We start from the raw sequence: 9,812 nt of genomic DNA, 5'->3' as shown, positions 1-9,812 counted from the left end.
ATGATTTTGACAAGTCCAAGAGGACTCAAGCACTGGGGTAAATTGAATTCTTCATGTGTTTATTTAAGTAGCAGCACAGCTAATATTTTTTAATAACGTCTTTTAAAATAGATGTTTATATTTGCTGAGCTTTGAGGCAGCTTCCCTGAGAACAGTGTCACTGGCAAAAAAAGTACCAGTGGGTTATGAAAGAAATTATCACAACTTTTATGTCTCAGTGGCTGTCAGGCTTTTATTTAAGAAAACAACTACGAAATACAAAGGTAAAAGGGAACCCACTCTCAAGAATTCATCCCCTGACTGATTTAAGTAAATTCTCGAGGGTTTCTTCATGTTGAATTATAAGGAGAAACACTTCACTGGGGCAGGAAAACAGAAGTAGAGAAGTTTCAAATGTCAAGAGGCTTTTTATAAACATCAGTAGTACTTTTTTAACCAATGAAAAAGAGAAAAGGCAACACAATCTGCATAAATTTAGCACAGATTTCACACTGGGCTTGGTTTAGGGGTTACCTTGCAGCTACAACTTTGCTAGAATTCACACATCCTGCTAAATGATCACTGTGGGTGAAGGATTCCTGACTTTAGAATCATGGAATGGGCTGGGTTGGAACTTAAATCCCATCTCATCCCACCCCTGCCATGGCAGGGACACCTTCCACTGTCCCAGGTGCTCCAACCCCAATGTCCAACCTGGCCTTGGGCACTGCCAGGGATCCAGGGGCAGCCACAGCAAATCTGGGCACCCTGTGCCAGGCCTGCCCACCCTCACAGCCAGGAATTCCCTCCCAATATCCAACTTAAATTTACCCTCTCCCAGTTTTAAACCCATTCCCACTTGTCCTGTCCCTCCAGGCCCTTGTTCAAAGTCCTGCTCGTTCATTTTAATAAGATTCTTTAATCCGAGTTTAAATCTCATGGATTCATTCCTCCCATTTCCACAACAAACTTCTTAAGGAAGATCATTGAATTCTCATACACAACAACTGGAGCATTTTCAAACTAGTCAATTATTTGCAAGAAAGCCAAATTTAAACAAGGTTGAAAGCAAAATCATCTCACCCCACACTGAAAAAAATCAATCTTTCTCCACTACCCGTTTTCCACAAGCTCAGAGGATCCAATGCCAAATCCCAGGGGTGCCTTCAAATCAAAGAATCCTTGAAACATCAGCTGTGGCCTTTCAGCACAGCTGAATCCTGCCCCATGTGAAAATCATGGTCAAGAAACATCCCCAAAACAGCAAAACCTTGCAGGCAGCAGCTGGAACTGCACATGGGAGCATGGGGCACCAGCCAAGGCAGTTCTAGGAACTGTGACTAATGGGGGAAAATTGAGGGGAATGCAGAGATTTGGGCTAGAAAAAGACTGACAGTGAGAAGATAACAACCTTCATGCACATAGAAGACAGCAGGGAAATGAGGAGAAGGGATAATCCATCTCCAGTTTTATAACAGGGTGATTAGCAATGGGTTGAAATTGCCTTAACCTATGTTCCCTGGAGAGATGAAAAGGTTTTCCTACTGGAGTAATGGGAATCTATGAAATTCCACCAATTGAAAGAAAAAGAAGAACAAAACACTCAACAAAAACCCACCAGGAATGATCCTGCCTGTAGTACAGGGAGACAGCAAATATGATCTTGTGATTTGCTGTTCATAAATGAAGAATTCATGCAAGAAATGGGCCTTTCTTATAGAGAAAAGGGGGTGAAAAGGATTTGGAAGAGAAAGAAGACAGGGAGCTGATAGAGAAGCAGCAAACACAAGGAAAGAAGAGAAGTTATCCATGAGAAAAGTTTGGCTAAAATATGGAGGAAATTATTCTGAAAGATGAGACACAGAGATAGGAGAGGAGATGTATAGCTGCTTAAAGATGACAAGAACGAATACAAAACAAATGAATTCAGAATTTCCAGGCAGCTGGAGTATTAATCTTGGCAAGAGATGCTGGAATAGGGCAAAAATTAAATATCCTTGGATAGAAGGAAACAAACCAGACAGAATTAGTAGAAAATACTTCACTGAGAGGGAGACAGCAAGATAAAAAGAATTAGACCAAAGGTGACCAAATATCCATACAAAGAGATCTGTTTTAGGGATGTGATGGTGAGGAACGGGGAATTGGGAAAATGGGGTTTTGCCTGCTCACACGTTGGCAATTTTGGGATGTGTGGCACAGGGGGGGGGAATGCTGCAATGCCCATGAGCAGGGACTGAGTCACTGCAGCCTCCTCTGCACAGAGGGACACACCAGGGCCCCACAGTGGAATATTCACCTTGGATGGCACAAGTGGCTGCTTGTCCCCACCTGGCAGGGAGGGGACTGCAGGAACCAACAGCCCTGTCATGGGGAGTGGGATCTGAGCAAGGCAAGGGCTGGTAAATTCATGGTAAATCTGTATTTAAATGGGAGATCATGGAGGAAACTGGTGGAACATCAACAAATGTGAATTATTCTACTTGCAGAGCTCACTTGTGTGAGAGGCTCAGAGAGCTGGGAATGTTCACCTGGAGAGGAGAAGGCTCCAGGGAGACCTCAGGGACCCTTCCAGAACCTAAAGGGGCTCCAGGAGAGCTGGAGAGGGACTGGGGACAAGGGATGGAGGGACAGGACACAGGGAATGGCTCCCACTGCCAGAGGGCAGGGATGGATGGGATATTAGCAATTCCTGGCTGTGAGGGTGGTGGGGCCCTGGCACAGGGTGCCCAGATTTGCTGTGGCTGCCCCTGGATCCCTGGAAGTGCCCGAGGCCAGGCTGGACATTGGGGTTTGGAGCAGCCTGGGATAGTGGAAAGTGTCCCTGCCACGGCAGGGGATGGAACAGGATGATCCTTAAGGTCCCTTCCAACCCAAACCATTCCATGATTCTATGCAGAGATGGAATGTAGAGAGATCCTGCCAAGTTTCCCTGGGTGGAGAGCACGTGTACCCTGGATCCTCCAGCATGGGAAGGCTCTGATGGCTCCAGTGCCTATCACACAGCACCTGCTGGGTCTTTGGGCACTCCTGATCCTGATGCTTTTTAGTCAAGTTTATTTTTGCACATATTTTCATGTGCTCCACTCCTCTGAGTGGTTCCATCCTGCAAGAAGCCCCCAGGTCACTTGTCACAACTGTCCCTGGGAAGAGCTGTGAATCCCTGGGGGAGAAATTCCTCAGTTTTGTTTAAAATTGGTTTATTCTGCATCACTTCATCACTTCTGCATCACGGGGTTGGTGCTGTGTGGGAGCAGAGGGAGGGACAAGTGGCCAGAAGGAGAGAAGTGATGGCACCCAGAGACATCCCAGTGTCACCAGAGGGTGGGACAGAGGCACATCTGAAGAGGCCAGATCTTCAAGGTGCAGCACCCCTGTCCATTTCCTCAGTCCCCACCACGTTGATGGACATGGAGATGTGACTCCCAAACCTCTCCAAGCAGCTTGACCTGGGATTTTTAATATTATAATGAAGATTTGAGATTTTTAATACTAAAATTAACATTTTTAATTTAAAAATGAGATGACGTTTAACAACAGAATTGGAGGGACACGTGTAAGGGACACTGAAGGATGAAGAGCAGGGTCACACCATTGCAGCCTCTGCTGGGACTATTCTTCAAACATTTGTTATTTCAACAACCTGAGTTCCCAAACAAGGAGAGGAATCCCTATGGGAATGACAAGACCACAAACTCTAGAGCCAAGCAACATCCACAGCTCCTCTCCAGCTCTCCTGGAACCCCTTCAGGCCCTGGAAGGGCTCTGAGGTTTCCCTGGAGCCCTCTCTTCTCCAGGTGAGCACACCCAGCTCTCCCAGCCTCTCACAGGGGAGGTCTGTGCCGACTTCCTGACACCCCCTGCCCAAAAGACCCCAATCACTCACTCCAAACCACTCTCCTGAACCTCAGGAAGGTTCAGGCTGTACTGATGAAAGGGATGGCTTTCCCAAAATACAGGATCTCTCATCCTGTTTTATCCATATCTTCTATAGAAGTCTTTTTTATGTGCTGTTTTATCCAGACTGCTTTTCACAGGACTCATGGAAAGCTGCAGTCTGACAGAAAGAATTTAAATTCCCCAAACTTGAAACTCAAGAAACTTGATTCCAAGCAGGGAACAGTTATTTGGAAACAGTGATGTTTCCACCAGCAGATTTTCCTGTTGGGCATGGAGCTGCCAACTGCTAACCACTGATGGTCCTCATTACCTCTCTGCTGATACAAAATATTTCTGATGGTGACCTGCTGCCAGGAGCTCCACCAGCAAGGAGCACATGAGAGTTTGGAGTGAGTGTCCAACATCAGAGCAATTCCCCGGTGGATTTTCTCTTCTGCTCTGGCTGGGTCCAATTTATGAACAGCCATCTCAATATGTAATTGATACTGCCCAGAGAAGCTGTGGCTGTCCCAACCTGGGATGTCCAAGGCCAGGTAGGACAGGGCTTGGAGCACCCTGGGATGGTGGGAGGTGTCCCTGCCATGGCAAGGGGTAAATTGAGGATCCTTAAGGTCCCTTCCAACCCCAACCATTCAGGGATTCTGGAATTCCTCTCTCTTAGCAGTTTCTTTTCCTCTCTCCTTGCCTTACCCACCCACTGTTGTACAGCTCAGTCTTTAATCTTCACTCTCCCTCTTCACTATTGATTTTTTCTTGATGTATTTTGCCAAATGATGTGTTCTCCTAATTCACCCCAAGTATCACACTCTGCATTATCTTCCAAGTAAAATGTGTGACTTTCCAGCTTCTTCCCTACTTGTAGCACTTCCTTCCCCCACAGCCCTTCTGTCTACTTTCCCCATCCCAGAAACTATTTTTAGTGAAAACTTGCACTACCTGGATCCCGCTCTGGATCCACACATTTCTTAAGAAGAATGGTGGATTATATAAATCCATTATAAGGATGCAAAGTAAAATCTGGCCCCATTTCAACAAGTTGAATGTAATTAAAATGCTGGGCACTCTGGATTTGAAGTCCATGCTGCCTCTGCTTTGCTCTGTGTGAAGTTGAGCAGCTTTGAGGCTGTGGCAGCACCATGTGGGACATGGAATGGGACATGGAATGGCACACACAGGCTTTAATGGCTCTGGAACACCTGGAACCTCAGGCATTCAGACACAATCCCAAACCCAACCAGACTGCACAGCACAGGGCATGGAAGGTGTGTGTGCTAATGAGAAGTTATTTTCACATTTCTTCAACCCCAGGTGCTGCCAGCAATAGTTCAAGCCCAGCAGGCTTAGTTTGAATCAGCCTCAGGCTGGTTCTGCTCCACAGCTCATGCCATCTTTGGGGAATTTATTGTATGGAAAATGAGGCTGCCTTGCCTCAGTCCCCAAAGGCTCTGCTGTGCTGCTGCCATGGTCCAGAGGGGCCAGACCCCCTTCTGACCCCGACTCAGCCCCTGGCTGTGCTCCTGTGTGGAAAATCACCTTCCTGAGCTGGCTGAACCATGGCATTCAACACACACCTCATGAAGCAGACCTGGCTTGGAATGCACTGAGCACAACACCTCACACCTCTGGATGACTCTGCATCCTACAGCTCCGTGTCCAGCTCAAGATCCAACTTGAAATAGGTACCTGGCTATTTCTGGGATCTCAAATGGAAAATGAAATCACTGAACCAAAAAAAAAAAAAAAAAAAATCCCAAACAACCCAGCAGTGAGATTCTTCTGTAACCTTGCAGAAGGTTCTGAACACCACAGAGGGAATTATTCATCATAACAGCATATTTAAAACAGACATTAGCATATTTTAAAATATTTTTAATATATTCTCCCAGGGAGAAAGTTCCATGGCTGAAAACTCCACTGGCAAATAATTCCCTCTTTGTATTGAGTCCCCTCTCAATTCATCTGCAAAACCCATAGAAGGAAGAGGCTTTAGTGTTTCAGACAGTTTTGGCTGCTATGCTGCTGAGTACAGTTGGATTAGTTTCTGAAATAGAATTGGCTCCCAAATTATTTGAAGCATTTGTACTCAGGGAATGCTGGGAAATGTCATTAGCGTGCCATAATACTTTTGCCTAATGCTCTCCAAAGTCTATGCCAAAAAAAAAGAAAAAAAAAAGAAAAAAAAAGAAAAACACTATTTTGACTCCAAGTGACTGTGGGAGCAGACCTAGAGAACTGCTCCAAATTCAAATAAATTAGTGACAGCAACCTTCGAAGCTGAGTTTATTTTCTTTGTCTGGAGAAGAGACAAAGGTAAGAGGTGATGTAATAAAATACAGATCCATGCTGGGATCTGTTTTCAGCTGGAGTCTCTTTGGGTACTCACTACCTGCAGGAGATGGAGGAGGAACAGGAACAAGCCAGGACTCACCCCTGCCATGCCAGCAATATCCTGAATCTCCTCAAATCCTGCCATTTCACTGAGTGCAGCTCCTTCAGCTTTCATTCAACACATTCCTCACCTCCTCTGGAGCACTCTCTGCTTCAGAGCCTTTTGTCTTTCGCTCCCAATCCAATGTCTATGGATTAATCAAGTGTTGAGTTTGGAGATCTTATTTTTTCATCAGCTAATTAATTACCATCGATGAGACATCTCTTCCTCCTCACTCTCCAGAAGATGCTGTATATAACTTCCAAATCTATTTCTCCACTGACAAACTTAGGGAATTTATTATTAATTTTATTCCAGCTGTGCCCTACTGTGTGAGAGGAGCTTGTGCTGCTGTTTGGAGGGACTGCCCTCCCCAGGAAACCACCACAGGTAATTCCTACAGCTCCTTACCTTGTCCAGAAATTGATAGTGCCCTGCAATTTACAGTCTTCAAAAACTACTCAAAACCCTTAAAATCAGTCAGAAAGTTGAAGTGTATAGCAGCCAATTATTAATTTATTTTAAAATCTGGAATATTTCAAACATGAGAACTAAAAAGGAGTAAGTAAGTAAATAAATGCTGTGAATCCTTCTTAGGAACCAAGCACCCAACAAGATCCTTGCCAAGAGGCTGTGGGTGTACATGTGATGGATGGAGATCAGGTTGGCATCGTTTAAAAGATGGATTAAAAAAACAAAACGAAACAAACTAGAAGAAATCGCTTCCCTGCCATGATCAGACCTATTAATTAAACACAAGACATGGTCATCAGTGCTAATTAAAGTGGGGTTTTCAGACCTGGGGCCAGTCTTGCAGTTATCTCTGTAGTGCTTAAGCAGCAGCAAGGAAAGGCAGAATCCTGCTCCTCCCTCAGCTCTTACTGACAGAGGATTCAGCCTCTGCTTCACTTCAGCTTTCAAAACCACTCTTCAAATTCAGAATAAAACCATATTCAGAATAAAACTTCATGTGGATTAGCTGCAGTGACACAATGCTGGAGGAAGCTTCTCACCAAGGTAGCAGTGGGTTATTACTGTCCCTTTTCTGTCACTAGAGCATCGCTCTGCCTCACCACAGCCCTACTGAGGACAGTGGTTTGCTCTCCACAGCCCCACGGCCCCAAACTCTGGCCACAACATCTCACACAGGGTTTGAGGGATTCCCACTGCCTAATTAACCTTATCACTGCAGTCCCAATGATAAACCAGTAATAAACCCAGGCCTGCTCTGCCAAGGGGGCTGAGCAGTCACAGCCACCCAAAGGCAGTGGTTTTCACTTCTCCCCTGAGTCTCTCCATGCTTTTTCTACCTTCAGCCTTCAAACCCTTATCTTTTTCTGCACAGAACCAACCAGAAATAAAAATTAACCCTCCCCTCAGGCCCTTAAGCCCTGGATGGTCTTTAAGTTCTGTTCCAACTCAAATCATTCTGGGATTCTGTGACCCTTCCAGCATAAACCATTCTAGGCTTCTATGATTTCCACTCAGAACACAGTTTCAGATTTCAACTCTCTGTGCAGTACTCAGATTAAACTTTAGCTCAGCAAATCTCCTGGGCAGCAAGGGAGATCCCCAGGGTCTCCTGCTTTTAGGAGGAGTGGCAGAAACTCCATGGGGAAGTGACAGTAGGAGCCACCCTCCTCTCTCAACACAGATTAAAGAAAAGATGACACATTCAAAACCACAGGGCTCTGCTTTTCCCAGTGCACCTTTGGTGGGAATTAGGATCACTGTCTGATCCCTTCCCCCTTTCAATTCCCACAGCCCATCAGCCCCTCACTGGCTCAGAACTCACAATTTACCATCTGTCCCTAATCTTCTCTTTGTACTAACAACACGTTTTAATTGCAACATCTCTTTATGTAGCAATTGATCAGGCAGATAAGAACAAAGAAATAGTGAGCATGACACAGCCAAGAGCAGTGGTGTATCCTGCAGGGCTTCCTGTCATCTAACCACTGGAGCTACCAAAAAAAAAAAAATCAAACCAAACTAACCCCAAACACTTCTTTCGTCTAGAACTTCACAGTGGGTGAAAATAAACACATGGAAAAAATGAAAATGCAATTCAAAAATACAGGAAAGAATGAAAGAATGTAAAACTTACCAGGCTCTAACTTGATTATTTTTACAGCAGCCAGTTCTCCTGTATGAAGATTTCTAGCCTGAAATGAGAGAGTTAAGATAGATTTAATCGTAATTCAAAGACACCTCACAGTCTTACAGATTATTAAAAAATACAGTATTCTCTGATACAAACACAATGCAAAGATGAGAGCAACATGGGTGAGGATAATCTGGGTTTGGAATTAGCACAGCACCAGCCTGGTTGGAATTGTGAAGTGTTCCTGGCAGCTCTTTTCCAGACTTTAAAACATCTCCCAGCAAATCACAGAATCACTGAGGCTGGAAAAGCTCTCCAAGGTCACCCAACCTGTGACTGTCACCACCTTGTCACCCAGCCCAGAGCACTGAGAGCCACCTCCAGTTATTGCCTGGACACTTCCAGGGATGGGCACTCCAAACCTCCCTGGGCAGTCCCTGCCAATGCCTGACCACCCTTTCGAGGAAGAAATTCCTCCTCAAGTCCAACCTGAACCTGGAAATGAGAGTTCAAACCTCTCAAACACTATTTTAAAGGGAAGTTTCTGGCACTCAAAGATGTTCACCCATCTCATGGTGCTAAACCTCAGTGTGGCCCAAAAGTGGAACTGAGAGGGGCAGGAGAGACACTGCAAGAGGCACCAGGGATGAGTCAGAGCTCCCTGCAACAACTTCACTCTGCAGACTCCTTCCTTGGTCCCCACAATCCTCCTCCTCAACAGAAGCAGCAGCAGCTCCAATTAAGCCTTTACAGAACTGTCCTCTCTGGATATGCTCCAAATTTCAACTGAGAATTCAGTGCTGGAAGATGTTATAGGAACCTCAGATATAGAAAGTTTTAACAGGGGATTTCATGAACACTTTCTAGTAACTAAATCGCTCAGGCAACATCACCAGAGATAAACTATTATTCAGGACACACAACCTGATTTTATTAGGGACTGTGGCTGAGCATCCAAGAGTTACAGGAGTTTAATCCCAACTGTTTCATTCTTACTCTAACAAATAAATATGCAGTGTCTTCAGAACAGCTGAAATCTGGTGCAGAGGTGCATTACAGAAAATGGAGGGAAAACTGAGTTAAATTAAATCAGTTTGGACTTAAGATGAGGATGTGAAGTGAATTTGACCCCGTGAAGGGAGTCATTACAGAACAAACACTATTCTCCTGTGCATGGACAAGTCTTAAAAGCAGGAAAATCAAGAGCCTGAAGGATTAACCCCTCTGCTTCAGTTTTATCAACACTTAGTCAAGCTTCAAATTAGGGAAAGGCTTTCCAGCCAGGAAAGAGGCCAAAACAAAACCAAACCAAACCAAACCAAACCAAACCAAACCAAACCAAACCAAACCCAATGACTGGCCTTTCAAAGTCCTGCAGTGCTAAGACATGAGATGGGTGTC

Source organism: Cinclus cinclus, chromosome 6 (assembly GCF_963662255.1).
Source record: "Cinclus cinclus chromosome 6, bCinCin1.1, whole genome shotgun sequence".
NCBI classification, from domain to species: Eukaryota; Metazoa; Chordata; class Aves; order Passeriformes; family Cinclidae; genus Cinclus; species Cinclus cinclus.
This window is presented reverse-complemented; position numbering follows the sequence as displayed.